Source organism: Fopius arisanus, unplaced genomic scaffold (assembly GCF_000806365.1).
Source record: "Fopius arisanus strain USDA-PBARC FA_bdor unplaced genomic scaffold, ASM80636v1 scaffold00019, whole genome shotgun sequence".
Lineage (NCBI taxonomy): Eukaryota > Metazoa > Arthropoda > Insecta > Hymenoptera > Braconidae > Fopius > Fopius arisanus.
Genome location: NW_011887758.1, coordinates 421,070 through 439,018, shown reverse-complemented (window position 1 = coordinate 439,018; position 17,949 = coordinate 421,070). Strand labels below are relative to the sequence as shown.

Sequence of the window (17,949 nt, the reverse complement as noted above, 5' to 3'; positions counted from 1 at the left end):
TGGAGTTTGGGACACAATGGCGTGCTCTTAACAAACTAAAAAAAGATTATAAAAAAAAGGAGTTTTCGATCATTATGCACGAGCGAATTGATATTGTATTGATAATTAATAGAAATATTACAACAAACTAATAAACGATTTTAATAAATTCTCGGACTTTTTTCTCAATTTTTTCGTTTTTCATGATTTTTTTTATTTTCGAATTCTTCAGCGCTACAAATTTTTCACCAAGTGCAGAGCGACTTATTTCAGGTACTGCTCTTATAATATTGTTACGTATCTCCTTTCAGAGCGTTACTCAATTATCGATCGTGAGAGATCAAGAAGGCCTGCTCGGTAACGACTATTTTTTAATAAACTATTATTGTATTCATTCTCTTCGAAGCTCTGCCACAAGACACATTTATTAATTGTATCGTAATTAATAAACCGCCCCAATTATTAGTTGACCTGTTGAGTTGTCTTCCTCCGGATATAACAATATATGAAAGAATAATTTTCTTAAATTCTGAATATTTTCCGTTTGCTCTACGTAATTTCAATAAAATATTCGTTGGGGTCTTGAAAAAAGCATTTTGAATTTCGCCATGGAGTTTTCACTTTAAAATCTCAACCCGAGAATTATTCCCCTGTTGTAACCCAACCACTGCGTTGAATTTCCTTGTATCCCACCCGAGTCAATGAATCACGTGGAAACGGGTTGACGTGACGTTTTAACTCATCCTTGATTCAAGGCACGCGCACTCTTATGGGCACACGCCAACGATGGCAGATTGTATCGTCAACGTCTTTACGGCATTACGCGCCTCACACCGCCCCAAACACCAAAAACAATTCCCAAAAAGAATTCCTGGGGCAAAAACAATTCCCTCTAATACGAGTGCCCTGTGGAAATACGGCGGCTCCTTTCGCGGAGTCATACCCCATTTTTATTACGTACACGTCGTTCTTCACATCATTAAAAAAAAACTCTTAATTGGAAGAAAAAATAATGCGCACCTGATGATTTATCCGATGGAGTCCAAGTCATCTGGGGCTGATTCAGCTGGAAAAATCAGATTTTTGTGAAAATTTCATGAATCCTGAATTAATTTTTTTTTCTAAGTGTGCAATTTATTATTTTGTTAATATTTTCATCGGTGAAAAATTATTTACTGAAGCCAAAAACCGGAAACCACATTTGGGGCTTCGCACTTGCCTAGATGCCAATGGACAGTAACATTAGCACTATCATTTACCGTTTCCCCCACTGTAGCCGTATGTCCACCTGCTGCACCTCGGCCGACCGTGGGCCAAGGTCCGGTGACCCCACTTCCTTCCTGATGCATAGCTGAACACTATTTAACCCCAGCATACTGATATCCACTCGGTGATAGCGTCACCTGCGACTCGAGAGTCCACCACTTCCGCAGATATTCGCTTCCCCCTTTCCGGACGAGTCACTTGGCTGATTGAGGGCCCCCTGCAGCGACAGGTGAGCAATATTTAATACAAATTACGTATGTCTTCCGAAATGTAGTTAGGGAAAATTTTACAGAATTTTTTCGGGGCACCCCATCATTTTTGGATGAATTTCCGTCACTCAGTCCGAAAATTCAGCGCTTTCTCTGCTACCGAAGTGAACAATAATTTTTTTTTATAAAATGTTTATCATCCATTTGTGATAAATAGAATTTTTTACTATTTGGGCATAAACTATTTTTATTTTATTGTTCAAAAACACCTCTCAGGTTTTCACATTTTGTTCTCCTCTTTTCGGTTCACAACAATACAGATATTAATAATAATATAATGTAATGTAATATAATAGCATTCGTGTTCTTTAAATTAATCTTAATAATTATTATTTAATTGTTATTTTGACAACTGCATGTATTAGATCACACAGCGAAGCCAAGTGATAATAACTGTAGACAAGTGGACGTTTTCTCGAGATGAGTTTTTGCCAGATATCTTGAGATTGCATGAATATATTGATATTTCCGTAATTACCTTATTTGTAGCGCTTACCTTTCTCCACAGAAAATGTCTAACCAAAAATACAGCTATCTGGCTTCAAATCCGAGATATTAGCTAAAAACTGACCTTGAAAAAAATGTGCTACTCCCCGCTGACCATAACTAAATTTATGATAATAAAGTAATCTATGAAACAGAAAAATTGAAACAAAAAAAAGTTTCGAGTTTCGAGTGGCGCCACCCCTCCAGCTGGTAGGAAATAAAATAATGAAAATAGCGAGTGAAAGACGCGATATTCGCGTTACGTGTGCAGATCGTACCGCTACGCGACCCCGAGTGGAAAAATAAAGTGAAAAAAAAAAAAAACATTGCGCGTGAAAAGTAATCCCCCGGGTTCACCGATAATAATCATGCCAACAATGCACACGGGACAATAACGTATTTATCGCGGTGTTGCGCGTTCCAAAAAGACAAGAGGAAAGGAGCAAACGAGAGAGCGAAGGAGATGAATTGAAAAAAAAAAAGATAAAGGTCCAGAGAGTGTGAAAAATATATGCCCGGGTCGGAGTGTGTGGGTCTCGATTACGTTGCGCTTGCTCTCGAGGACAATCAATAATGATATCGATCTTCGCTATAGATCATTCTTTCTACCCCCTTCTAACGAAAAAAAAGAAAGTGGGTCCATTTGATGAGAGAGAATTGAATGATTCCACTCGTTTCAGTGAATCACTCCTTTATTTGGATGTTACATCGGTGTCATCATTCGATAATCGTTATTCCATCCGGACCTTTTTAAAATTCCATGTCAAATTGTGGAGATTGACAGGTGCCAGTCACGATGAATCTTCGGGAGATCACGGATTGGAAAAATATGATTCGGACTTTCTTTCTGGAAGTGTTATTCGAGGGAAATTTATTATCTCCGTTTACGTACTAGTGATCGTTGTAATAAATCTTTTATCAATTGGACTAAGGCCAAATCCAAAAAAATATCTTAATGTTGATTATCAACACAAATTGATGTTTTTGGAATGATGAAATTGAAATAGTTTTTTTAAATTTGTATTATAAAATTATAGATTATAAATCTTGATATTTATGTAACATTTGAATAAGTCTTTAAGAATTTCTCGGTAAGAAAAGTTTTTTTCCAAAGATTATACATTCATTCTTAAATTTCAGGAAAATAATTTTTTTTGGAAACTTAATATTGAAAGTTGAATTTTTTTTTTTTGGTAACAATAAAAGAAAGCATTTAATAAATGGTGAAATTCGGGCGTTATGAAACATACCTTATTACCACTCCCAACAGAGTATGAATCAACTTGAATTTCATCTGAACTTTTCAATTCCACCAGCTTTCCCCCGGCAAAATCGTTTTAATTCCCCGTCTCTCGAAACAGCTACCGATCCACGACCCTCCAATCCTGGGCTGAAAATCGAATGATAGCGTACAATCGATTAATAAACAAATTCCACCATCACGACCATAAAGTGAAGAAATAACAATGCCTCACCTCTTACATCACCAAAAAACCGATAGAATTACTCTCCCCTTCGTGAACATGCATTGCATACCCCAATAATTTTCATGAATTTGCATTCGATGAGCATGAAGTCCCCCGTCGAGATGAAAACTGAAATAGCAAACCCTAAAAAATCATTAACAAAAGAATTTCCATGGCCTCATACAGTGGTATGCCGATCCGATTCGATCTTAAACCGATTCGTGAAGGAGGAAAAAATGAAATGAATGAAAAAGATTGAAATAAAAAAAAAAATGTTAAAACAAAAGGACACAGAAGGAACAGTTGAGGCATATCGAGGAGGGGGTACCCCGATAAAAGGTAAAACCATGGCTTCCTGTGATCGCTAATCCGCTGAGATCTTGAGTTCACGACCCGAATAATAACACAATATATTTGTGTAATATAGTGAATGGTGGCCACTTGGCGAAAAAGATGAATATCTCGACCTAACGTACGTCTTCTTGTGGAGCTACCCGATATTCCTACTGCATTTCAACGTTCAGGGCTTTATCCAAGGTCATCTAACCTCAATCTAATAATGCGCATATGAATATTTTTCGATTAATGCATATTTCTTGATGTATTATTATTTCAGGCGGTGATTTATGGTGTTTTTTGCTGTAGGAGGGAATTTCAGATGAAATTCTCGGCGACAACTAACGACGCAACAGCTTGGGATGAGAAAGATCGATGTACGTCCCCGATTTCTTCGACCCGAGGACTCGACCCTTCACACCAATTCCGCTCTTTCGCAATAACAGAAGTTGAGTATTTTCGGTTGGTTTCGGCTGTTGGAAGATTTTTTTTTTCTTTGCCTTCTGACCGGTGGTGAAACAATTGAATTATCGCGACGGGGGCGAGGGGTCAAGTCAGAGAATATGAAAAATGAGGAAGTTCTTAGGATTTCTGGATGCACATCGCGAGAACGGATTGTTGTTGTTGTTAATAAATTAATTTCGGGGGGGCTTTACGGGTTTTAGCATTTGTGAGGTGAATTTATGGGATGTATGGTTGCTTGATGAAAATACTAGATTTACAAAGAACTCATTTTTTATCTCGGCAAATAATTGTTTCAATTTTAAACAATGTTATATGCAGAAATTGGAGAGTCTAGCGCATCAAATTAAATTAAATTACGATTTTTTGAGTAATTGTGAGGCATGAATATTTTCAAAACTTTGTGGTACATTAAATTTGAATTAGACTCACTATTTAAAACAAAACATCGACATTTTTTTTCCTAACTACGTGCTTACATCGACACCAATTAAAAAGTTCGTACTTGAAAAATTTCTTTTTTAAATAATACATAAGATATATACCGTTCATATAGTCTTCACAAATTTCTTAATTACAAGAAAATGGCTCATATTATGGATCATTTCTACTTACTTTTTTATGAGCGCAATTTGAGTAATTACAATATATTACGAAAATGAAAGATAATGCAACACTTAAATCATTTGTGATGTGAATTTAAACAGTTTATTTTCAGATCGGAGTAATTATGGAATTATGGGTGGGTTGAAATTTCCCGGTTTATGGTTGGGACAGGATAAAATGGGGAAAATTTCAGGTTAAGTCCGGAGAAATGTCTATAGGTCAGTTTAACGATGGGTAACTCCCGGTCCCAGCACAGGTACCAGTTCACTTATTCCCATCGACTGGTAAACTTCACCTGCTACCGGTGGCCCTGTGGACATTCTCCATCACTTCTGTCACCATATGCCCGCCACAGTGTAATCCTGAAGTTTCCCAAGGCCCCCAAGTGCTTGTAATTTTTCTGTTACCGGGGTTTACCCCCCTCCCCACCACTTCTTCACCTTTTGAATAAGCACCGGTACCCCCTAGGGCCTCCACCTTGGGGAACCCCCTTGACAACATGTGCACTCGTATATTTCGCCCCTGCGATTGCCAACGAAAAATTGCCAAGTGTCTTCCATGTGGGGACAAGATGCTCGTGGACCGAGTGTGGTGGGAATTTTTATTCACCAGGACATGTGGTTTAAATTTTTCAGTTATGCGCAATCACGTTTAGTATTTATCAGCCATTTCGTCTGTCAGTTTTTTTTTTTAACGTTCCGGCATCTATTTTTCAACGTCAAATTTATTCTTAAAGTGAGACAGCCTGTGCAGATATATAAAAATATATTAAATACATTTTTAAATATACGAACATTCAATTGTTGTTTGTCATAGATATAAAAATTTAATATATAATTTCATATCGTATTATTCTTTTTCAAGAAACTTTATTTGAATATTCCATTTAGGAAAGAGAAAAAAATTATATACTATTATAGTTAAATTATTATATTGTTATTTATATTTATTCTGCTAAGTATTATATATTTATACGTATAATAAAATTCCTAAAATCCTCGACACTACAAGACCAACAATTTATCATCTCCTTTTCTCCGAATGGCCCTGACAATTATTATTTTTTTTTCGAAGATATCTTACAGGGGAAAAATTTGAAGATTCAATGAAATCCGTGAGTTTCCAAGTACGAAATAATTAGCCACTTGTTTCGGGACTTCCCCATAGTGGGGCTCTCCCTCAAGTGCTGGTACCGTCGACGGGGGGGCAGCAAGCTGCCCGAATGTGGATACCAACCCCCCAGGAACTCGAGAAGCTTTGGCTTGGGGTTCTCACGCCGACCCTTTTTTTCTCACCGAAAAACAGGGAGAAAAAATTCCACAAAATTGACACAACAATTACATGTATCCTGCGAACAAGTCAAACTTCTTCTGTCAAATGTTAAAACATTTTATTATTTTTTCGTGACACTTTCCCCCCATTTTATTTCTACCCCTCACAATTGTTATATATAGTCCAACCTCCATTATGTTTATTCTTGATTAATTCTAGAGTTGAATTATCTATTATATTCCACAGAAAAATAATCTTGAAATTCTCTGAAAATGATAAATCTGTAATTAATAGTTGCCACTTATATAAAAATATAAGTGGCAACTATTAATTATATAAAAATAGAAGATCACTCGATTCTTCATCAACATCAATTGAATACCAACAACTATTATAATTAAATTATAGACTTTAAATCAACTAAAAATCATAATATCATTTTAAATTCGTTTCTCTCCAGCCTTAATTCGAGAATCGCTTAAAAATCATTAACCTCGACACAAATCACAGAATCTCTATTAATGATCATTAATAATCCCAAAAATTCCACATAAATCCACTTGTCAATTTACCCGAATACCTACAGTATTCCCCCACAATTCCCCGAATCCTTGAAGAATTCGTCCAAGACATCAAGGCACCCGCATAAAAACCTCCAGGAACTATAACAATTGAAAATTACGACGGGAAAATACCAGAAAAGGGGATCATGATTGATCCTAACGTACTGGAAATTGGACTCTGTCACGTACGATTTTATGATGGAGGTGTGAGGGCAGAGGGTTGGTCTGCTGGTGGCCCTATTTAGGATTATCAAAATTTGTGCCCATGGGGAAAGTATGAGCTGTGAGGTAAGCGGTATTTTTGCTGGTGGTAACATTGGATTTTGGGACGGATGGAGGCCTGGGGATTAGGCCCCGAAATTGGCCACTTGCTGGTGGCAAAGGCTATTGGCCCCTTGCCCTTTTCTTCCGTCTCCACCAGCAATTATTGGGAAATCCCCGGGAGTGACAGGATTAAGACACCGGGGAATAATGTATTTTTACTACACGAGTAATAGAAAAATAACTGAATACTCAAATCATCCCTCAAAACTTTTGATAAAAAATACTCTATTTTTGTTCAAAGAATTGTTCTATTAATTGTCAACAACTGCTAACAAGAATATCACAGAAAAAAGTTCAAACCTATTATTGTTATTATTATTTACCGAGGCCTTGAAACCTTGACATTGACATTTTATCAATTTTTAACAGGAGAATATTTTTTCGCGAGGAATAACAATTTTGAGACACTGAAAAGAGGAAATCGGTATGATTTTAACGGAATTTTTTCATGTAATTTAATAATAAAATAATTGAATTTAATATTGATCCCTGAAGTGGAAAAAGTCGACCTCAAGATGGTGGAGGTCAATCGTATGCTAATTGCCCAGCCAAAACACAAACGCCGGTTGTATGAAACATGCACATGTACGTGTGTGGTACGAGTCGTTAAAAAAAATAACCACACAGCGATATGAGCTACAGGTATATCGGGTCTTTGAACCAACCGCAAGCGTTTTAAATGAAATAAAAGGGAGGTTGATTCTGCGGGTCTTCTCGGTACCACCAATGTGTGTCTTAATGCATACTCGCTGAATTGTTCTGCATAAATTGATGATGCATTGCTACACGCATTCATGGTGGGGGATCAAAGGCTTGTTAAGGGTTATGAAGGCGTCAGGTGAATTCAAGGGCCAGCTAAAAAATTCTCTCCAATTTTTAGCAGAAAAAAAATGGTAAAGACCCCAACAACGACCTGTAATTCAGTCAAATGGAAATTAAAATCCTGGTGTCCCTTAAATATTGTTTATAGAGATTCTGAAGTAAGAACAGACAATTTTTAGTTGCAGAAAGACAGAATGTGAAAATTAATATTTGGTAACGGATTCTCATGGAGTTTATGGAAATTCCATGAGGATTTCCGGAGTTCTGAAAATTTCAGAAGAATCCCTGAATTCTGATTATTTGGTATTAAATGATAAGTATTGATTTTTAAAAATTATTTAATTAATTTACACAGAATAGTTATTATAAATTACGAGAAAAATCCTCATGTTATCCTCAAGCTCAAGGATTGAAAAAATCACAAAATGTTTCAACGCGGTAGGATTACCGATACAAATAAAAAAATGAGGCAATAAAGGCATTAAACCGATCGATACATTTTTAATACCCAATTTATTGGCAATAAAATTGCACACTCGCGCATCAAATGATGCAATTTCGAGAATTGCACATCGAAATAACCCCTGAGCGTATCGACTATTGAACTTCATGGAAGTTTCGTATTTTTCTGAACCTTTTTTTCTCGCTGCATGCAATACCAACCCATAAATACCATAAATTCTATTTACCTTCTGCTCCTCAACATGTGTAGACCACCTTCGCCTCGGAAAAATGCACGTTACCTGAATTTATTAAAACGAGTGACCGAGAGGTTTGCAGCACGTGCCGACCGTATGCCGATAGTTTATGCTCACGGACACGTACCGATTTTCGCAGAAGGAGAAACGGTAACGCTTTCGCGCCTCATCACTCATCCCCGTAGTGCAACACTCCGTAGAACACATGAGATCATCCAACCCCACTCTCCTCTACGTGATTTCATATGTTGGTATTAGCTGGCAAGTGTTAAACAACACGTGCTTTCCTGGCCTTCTCGATGACCATCCCAGTCAGCACTAAACAGGCCATTATACTGTTTGTTTACAGTATTTTTTTACCCTCTCTGGTTCTTGAAATTAAACCAAAGTAGATATAGAGACTTTCGTTGGGATAAAAATTCCTAACTCGCTCGCCTGTTCTTTTATTCTTTTCTTCTCTCGAATAAAAACATTGTATTCGTCAAACTCTGAATTTCTCATTTTTCGTGCCAGGATGACTAATTCTTGCCTCAAGAGTTCATGAAACATGACACTATATATATAACTATGAATAATAAAATTGTTTTCTAGACGAAAAAGTTCATACCGATTTTTTTAATAATCGGTAATCACTCGAATCCCTGAAAAAACATACCCGGAAAAAATATCCGCGGAAAAATTATCCCCAAGAAAAGTTCTAATATTTAATTCCTAATAATAAATATTTAAAAATCCTGCGCCCCTGGTCCTACCTCTACGCCCCCCCCCCCCCTCGGAAAATATGTACACAAAAAAAGGGCGACAGAAATGAAATGTATAATTGGGGGGATATTTTTTCCGGGGATATTTTTTCCGGGGATATTTTTTCCGAGGATACTTCTTCCGGGATTTTTTTTCAGGGGATATTTTTTCCGCTACCCAATCACTCGGTATTTTCTTGCCGCTTCGATATACACCGAATAATTACTTCACTCAATTGATCAGCTGTTCCCAAAAAAAATTATTGAAATCTCATTAAGATCATGTATTCAGATTAAGTATAAAATATATATGATTCAAGTATATATTTTCGTTTCGGGTAATCACATCAATTGGTTAAATACTGGCGATAATTTAACTGCATTTAGACACATATTGCTAATTCATTAGTAAAGAAACCGTAATATAGGAAAATAAAAACAGTATCCCACTTGATTTTTTTCTCTCATTGCGGGATGGGAATGTAAATAAAAGGGGGAATGAGGTGAATTTAAGCAGTGTTGCCGGGCCCATGTTCGTTCAGTTTTTATTGTCGCCGACGGCGATAAAATCCCTGCCAGACGATACTCCCCTGCGACACCAAGTTTTTGCCTTATCGAAGAAATTCCCTCGCCCCCGTACCCCGCAACCTTGTCAGTTTTTCAAGTGTTTATAAACACGGGGGGCTCCTTCAATATTATTCAAATATCTTAATAGCCCGGCTCTTACTCTCATCGATGCTCGATCGTAAAATGTCCTGCGTTCAAACGATTTTTCACGATAGAGGTACAACATTGTATCAATAAACCGAGCGGTTTTATCGCGGTGAATAAACTATTTAGGAGATAATTCCTCTCAAACGACCCATTTTACCCTCCCCCGTTTCCGGAACATTCAAGGATAAAGGTGCATTTGATAAGATTAATATTTGTTTAAAGCGCAGGATAATTCTTATATTTCAAGGTATTGATTAGAATTTGTCGTGTGAAAAATGATAACTTCTGGGAGGTTCACTTGAATTTATGACCAATTCCTGTTACATCGAAGAAACATTGATAATTTTCAAGTAATTAGAGTAAATAATTGAGTGGGATGATAAGAAAATCCACCCGGAAGTAAATAAAATAGAGAACATCAAAGAATAAAAAAAAAGACGAAGAAAATTTAATGGACGCGCAATTTTTCCATTGGTGACTGATTTTAATCGCGTGACTGTAAATTTCATCTGCGGACATGTACCACGTGCCACGAAGAGCAAAATTCCGGGAAAAACGCGAAGCGCGGAGAAAGTCAACGGATCCATTCGCCTCTTCTTCACCCACGTGCCTCTTGCGAACACTCTCAATCGCCTTCCATGTCCAGTAACCTACAATTCGTCGATCTTTCTATCCCGCGAGACGGAGGACGTGTACTATATGATGCAATCGACGGTGCACCGTTGAATCTAAAAACAAATGGAATTGTGTTAATAAAATTAGAGACACAAATGCAGTTCGACCAAGATGGGGCAGTCGGGATTTGACGTCCATCATGCCCAAATCTCTTTACAACCCCTTTTCCAACCCCTATTAATCTTTAACATACGGGGGTTGGGGACAGAATGGGGTACACTTAAGGTTGTTGTCGCGTAGAATTTTTTTTCGACAGTTTTCGTTAAAAATTTTATGGTGAATAGTTTGAAAAATTAGCAACAAAATGAGTCTTTTCCGTTTGCAATTGACCGTTTTGAACTTGAGATATAAATTTTTGAAATTCGAGTGATTTAACACGTGTTTAAATGGAGTTTTGCCGATTAGAATTTTTTAAAAATCAACGGCTCGACAGTTTCAGAAATAAAAAAAAAACGTGGAATATACATCGTGGGAGGAAATACAGAAAAAAAAATCAAATCGATTGACCGTTTGGTTTACGGAATATAATTATCGGAAATTCATAAATTTATATAATTGAAAATAGTTAATATGGAAAATATATAGTTATGCTTTAGCTATCCATGCACAATGCAATCAATCAAGTGAGACTATATACCGCTAAAAGATTGTGTTCTAAACTGGCCCGTTTTACAGCGGATAAACTTTTTACAGAGACTGTCGCGCGACAACAACCTTAACAAACTATCAAAAATTGAAATCCAAGTTCTGCGACTTTGGGATTTTTTGTTGTTTTATTTGCCAGCTCTTCAGCTTTACGATCGTTTCAACAGGTGAGCGATTTATTTCAGGTACTGTGCTCTTGTAATATATGAAAAAACGGTTTTTAAAAATTTCGGGTCTCAGGTCATATTGTTGGCGAGAAAATCGAATATTCGACAATTTTGGGTGTGCGGGGCGCAGTAATTATTAAGAAGATTGAGACTATTATGAGGAAAAAAATGAGAATTTCGTTTTTTGTTTTTGTGCTGGGGGTTTTAATGTTGTAAAAGCGCAAAGCCGACGTGTGTTCTCGGATTACCTCGTTCCTGTTTTGCCCTGTCGGGTTCCTGTGTCGATTCCCACTGGAGATAAGATCGGTGTTATGTCGAGGGGCTCCAAGGATGCAACACTGGACTAGTGCAAAAGTGCTTCTCATTTCGTTTTACTCGTTTTTCACTTTTTAACGAGTGCAAAATCGCACGAATGGATTAATTAAGACGTCAGCCGGCCTGACGTGCAGGTAGTTTTTTTTTGCCTGTTGAAAATTCATTTCGTGAAGTATTTAAGGATATCCCAGGGGCCTTTACTGTTTGGCGTGGACCAGGCGGCACATTCTGGAATTTTAATCACTAAATTTGTCAGTCAAGCTGTATTGGACTATTCTGAAAAAAATCATGGTTGTTTCGCATCATTTACGGAGGCACATTCTTTCCAAAAAATCTAGGACGAGCGACGAAAAAGGAACTCAAAGTACCGGGCGAAAGACAATTGTCGGAATTTTTTAAAATTTAGTTGGAAAAATTGAAGTGAAAATATTATTAAAATTCTCATAATTCATAATTATATTTTATAATTGACATTATAATTAAAATATAAAATTGACGTTTTCAATTTTTCACAAATATTGCTGTTCAACTAATTTGTTTGTTTGGTAAAATTCTGGAAAACCGTGATTGTGTAATAAAAATCTTGGAAAATTCCTCGGAGGAATTTTCAATTGACAAATTGAAAGTGGCAGTGCGTGTTCGCCGTCTGCGAGGATTAAAATTCGGCCATAAAGGGCCGACTGGGCATTTCGCCTTCGAATACCAAACGGTCACCCAAAGTAATAAAAATGACGCGTATAACCACCTATGCCTTTCACTCATCCACTGTAATCGCACAAGTAGAACAAAAAAAAATCATCGAAAAAAAAAAATATATATGTGTTTTGACGTTCCGAAAAACCGACGCGCTGTCAGGGCAAGGTCACGCTGTGAGTGTACAAAACACTCTGAAACTCACGGATAACCCCATATGGCAAACATATTTACCTCATGGTTTTTGCCGTTTTTGCAGACACCTCTAGCATTTGCCCTTAAGAAGGGGACACTAACGAAATTGCACGTAAATCCCATTTATCCCTCGGGGGCATTTTCAGTATCTGGAGAACACATGCGGCATACGACTGGTACCATAAACCTACCTCTATTTTACCCTCCTTAAGGTAGAATGTATGGTGAACACCTTTACCTGATTTTTCATGCACTTTTTTTTGCCTTTTCTCCTGCCTTCTCCCCCTGCCAGCAAATAAGGGACGTCTTTTCGTATTTTATTGCTCTCTTCTCGATATAACTCTGTTTTTCTATGTGCATCCTATGTGCATTCACTTCTTCAAATAAACTCGCTCATGAATGTTTTTATAAATGCGAGTAACTTTCCTTTTTTTCATTTGGGAACATACAAGTGACTTTTATGGTGCCATACAAACCGGCGTCATTAAATTTGTTAATTGATTCGCGGTAATAATTAGAAAACAAAATATTTTTATGCTAATATTCAGTGATATTGCCTTCGATTGTTATGGTTAAATTATTTGCTGTTTGATACTACCTTAAATGCTCGTGTGGTTATCGAGGAGAGAATTTGGACCACATCTTGTTGGACTGCCTCAAGTATGAAAACAATGGGACCAAAATAATCGAAATTACCTGCTACAAAAGCTATAGACAAATTCCTGAAAGACTACAATTTGAAAATGTAATATCATTATCCGAAACACCCAATTACAAATTAATATGTACTGCAACTGTACTAATCTAATTTAAAATGAAATTTGTAAACTAATAAATCCTATGTGAATGCCTAACGCAAATTAAAAAAAAAACCTGAATTTTTTAAAATCTAGGAGTAATAATTAGATTTTTGGAATATCTTTGGATGCAATGGAGATGGCAAAATTTTTTTGAAAGTATCTTTTTTATGATTCTCAGTTCACTCACCGAAAAAGGTCATAAAAAAATATCACCATTGCTGAAAGATTCAAAGATATTCCTAAAAAACTGGATTAAGAAATGCGTCGATTTGTTATGGGGTTAAACACTAATTTAATGATTGCAAATGCCTGCAAATGCCTGCAAATGATTTCACGTGATTTGAATCGAGAGTTAATAGCCCCTTTTCCTCCAATTTCTGTTGATATCTTGAACTTGAATGTTTTATCGGCAGTGGGTGTACTTTGCTGATGATTTCAACAATGTACTTTCCATTCTCTCGATAAAAAAGTGATAAACATTTATGTTTTTATTATCGAATTCTCCAGAGTTGTTTCGACATGGTAAAGGGAATTCTTCACATCTCGAAATAAATATCAGCCAACTGAAAAAGGAGAAAGAAATTCAGGGAATCAGCGTGACGTTCATTTAGACTCATTTAACTCCTTAAATAAAAAAGAAATCCTTCGGTTTTGTGCCCACATGTCGTGCAAATTATTGTCCATAAACCTCGAAGTCGATGATAGCAATTGAAGAAATAATTTTCGAGGTTTCGCTTTTTTTTTTTTTAACTTCAAATCCATGCTATAAAAATAAAGATCGCCGTGGCGCCTAACACACTGTCGCGGTGGAGTTGGCGTGAAATTTCGGATATAAGTCGACATGAGATCGATATCGAGTGTCGTTTAACGCTGGGTTGACGTCCAAATGGTGACAATCCGGCATTTTATTCACTCGCATGTCTCATCATCCCTCGGAATCGCCTGTTCCTTGCGAAACCTGTAATGTCGACGCGCGCACCCGTTCACTCCGATAACATCTCGGTATTTACCATAAATTTGTGTTTGACGTTGGACAGACTCATTAACATTGTAAATAACATGGGGGATTTTATAGTTGATTCCAACGATCGGCTTCTCGAGCCATTTTAAATTCCAAATTTTCCACCTAATCTTAAACAATTTCTTTAATAAATTCCCCATATTTTCCCTGGAAAAGCGCTTTTTGGTTTTCTTTACGTGTAAATTGTGGTAGAAAAGAAAAATATTTCAAATACGCAATTAAATAATATTAAAAATTGAATTTTCCTACCTTTTCTCCATCTGTATATCGAAAATATATTTCAATGAACGAATTTCAATTTTTAAGGCATTCCTTATTACGAAAACCGGATGGTCCTCGTAAAATGGCTATTGAAATATTACAACCAATTGAGTTAACGAGATTACGATTCGTATGTGTTATTAAAAATATAATAAACAGTGAAGTGTCTCCGGAAATCGGTGGCCATTACAATCCGAGTAAAAACCTGTTCCGTGCGATTTTCTGTGATACAATAGTCCCCGAGGGGTTGAAAAACAGGGGATGAAATATTATTTGTGGGAATTGCCGTTGTATCGGAATCAGGAGCCAACAGGTGACATCGTATCGATTTTTCTCGACCCCTTTTTTTCCATTCACTCCATTCCTATTCAATTTTCGTACTATTGTTTGCGGCAAGTGTGTGAAAAATTCAAGTAGCAGGTGGTGACGTTTCAAATAATCGTGATCAGAGATTACAACCATTGACTCAATACAAACCTCGGTCAGCAATTAAGCCGGCATAATTACCCTCTTTCCTGCAGAGAAAAAAAAAGTCAAAAAAAATTATGAGAAAGAAAAGTTGTTCCTTTACTTTCTACCGAATATTCGTGTCCGTGTGTTTTAAAAATTCATTGAAATTTCACTTTCATGAATGCTAATATTATTAACATTAGTATTAACAATTATACATGGATCTTCTATTTCTGTAGCCTGTTCTCCACGATAAATTTGCCATTAGAAGCAATTAGCTACCGTGAAATGATGCGCAACCGATGCCGCTGATACTGCACTCATAACCCCGTCATTCTGTTCATTTAAATTCCCGTAACAAACATTAAAAATAAGAAATAAACCATTTGGTCTTGTAAAAGTATTCTAAAACTCTAATCCCGAGTCGACACCGACTGATTTATACCTACGATACGTCGCGGTCGAGTCTGTGGAAAAAAAAAACGAGAATAAGGAAAATATAAATAAATAAATATTCTTTGTATTTTCGTTTGTTATAATTAAATAACTCAATGTATTTAATTTTTCGAATTAATTAATTGTAAATCTGCATTTTTGGAATTTCAGGGACAATAATTATTATTATTATTATTACGCGAAAGATTACAAGTCTATCTAATAAATAAATTGACAAATATTTCAGGATAAAATATAAATAGGAAAATATTTGAGAATATCTTCTTTACAACTGTCACTCAATGTGAGAATATGTCAAGCTGTTATCGTTTAACCGATAATTCAATAATTGGGAGTAATTGCAAATGATTTGATGTTAAAAATGATAAATAAACAATTTTACGTCTTCTAAAGCTAATCCCGAGTCGACACTGACTGATTTATATCTGCGACACACCGCGGCTAAGTCGTAGGGGGGAAAAAAAAACAGTGGGATAAAGCCTAAAAATAATAAAAAATGCAATATTCACCGGTAAATCATTGAGGCTTTTGCACACGGCCGCATGGATGTTGGAGAGAGGACATCATCGCACTTTTAAAGTCCATCGTGGGCCCCAGAGCAGAGACGGACGGACGGGGCCACCTTGTCGTTAAAAGACGCGCACAAACCACCGACTCTGGGACCTGTGTACCCATGGGCCCGGGGGTTGGGGTCTGGTTAATTTTTATTGAGCATAAATTTGCCAAAATATTCGACCACGACGTCAAATGGCCCGTAACTCCGCTGCAGCTCCCTCTGTCCAATTTTTTTTTAAAGGATTCCTCTCCAGACTCTCTTTCACTTTAACATTTCTTCATGCCTCGATCTACTGAACTTCACGCTCCATTCCGTAATGGCTATTTTTTTCAAATGTTTAGATGGAGATCGGCTTTTAATGCGAGGAGAATCCTCACTATACATTCAGACCTCATTTTCTTTCTTCAAGTCCTTTCAATATTTCGATCGCATTGCAACATGAGGAGAAATCCTCTGCCAAAAATGCAAACACTGGAAATTTCATTGAATTTCATTATTTGCGGTAAAAATCCTCAGGTGGAAGCGTTGGAAATATTTAATGGAAGTGTCTCCATATTTTTTAATGTATTACTATCAATTTTGATTGGTTGAATTTGAAAGAGAAGCTTGTGGATGCAATTGCGATCTTCGCATCAGTCAGATTTTTATAAATAATTTCTCTGACTCAGAGATGATAATATTCCCTAACTGAATTATGGTTTTATTTCTCCACTTATGACTAATATGTGATGTCGAAACGTGCGAGTCGCTCTAAAAACTCTGCCACTAAAACGAAACAATGAGAGTATTCAAAGGTACCACCCCTTCTGCAGATAATAAAAATTGACGGCCAAGCGATAACAAGTGCCGTTTGAGTCATATATTTTTTAACTCATCGTATAAGAAGGCAAAATATTAAAATTACATAGCCTTATATCTCTCCCAAATGTTCATTGGATTTGGCATTGGCATTTCCCTCGACTTTTCAAATTTTTGCTAATTTTTAAATTTTTTTTTTAAATAACGCTCATTGCGACAATCCATTGGAATTGATTTTCACATTTCAAAGCATTTTTTTTTTAATCATCCAATTATTTTTCTGAACATGTAAAGTCAAATTGAAAGTGATGACACGAAAAAAGGCTAGGGCCACTTTACACCCGTGAGATTGAAAAAATTGAGTGAAAATTCAGAGAAAATTCTTGTGCCATCGGGATTTTTCTCGCCAATTCCCGCATCTCCTCCACCTCCCAAATTACCTTTCCCGCAGTAAAATTATCCGTGATTTTCTCGGTAATTTGTCCAGCTTTTCTCCCCACGTAAAACACCAATTTAGTATTCATTATTCCGAGAACACATAATATCGAAACTAGCGTTAACCCAGAAGGAAAAAAAGTTGGACGGCCAAATAGCGCATGAATTTCCAAACCGATGACAACCATGTGATTTTGAAAGGTGTGAGACGTTTAAAAAATTCTCCACTCCAAGAAACAAGATATAAAAAAAAAGCGCCAAACAATACAATCCCGTCTACACATAATAAAAATTGATGTTCAAGCAATGGCGAGTGCCGTTTGAGTTATATATTTTTCGAGCGATCGTATAAGGTGGTAAAATATTAAAATCAATAAGCATAAAAATTAACAAACGCCGTGGCATGTAACACCTATAATTTTAGACTCCGAAAATGCAGTCATATATTCGCTTGTAACGATACTAACAAAACTTTAGCT

At 36.5% G+C, this 17,949-nt stretch overlaps 1 long non-coding RNA gene across 1 annotated transcript; it reads left to right on the top strand.

The window, feature by feature from the left end:
* Window positions 1-1,385: 1,385 nt before the first annotated feature.
* On the top strand, window positions 1,386-5,648 carry LOC105264078 (uncharacterized). Its single transcript, XR_891959.1, has 4 exons — window positions 1,386-1,474; window positions 3,653-3,805; window positions 3,894-4,003; window positions 4,083-5,648. It is a non-coding gene; the product is annotated as an uncharacterized lncRNA (long non-coding RNA).
* The last annotated feature ends 12,301 nt before the right edge of the window (window positions 5,649-17,949 follow it).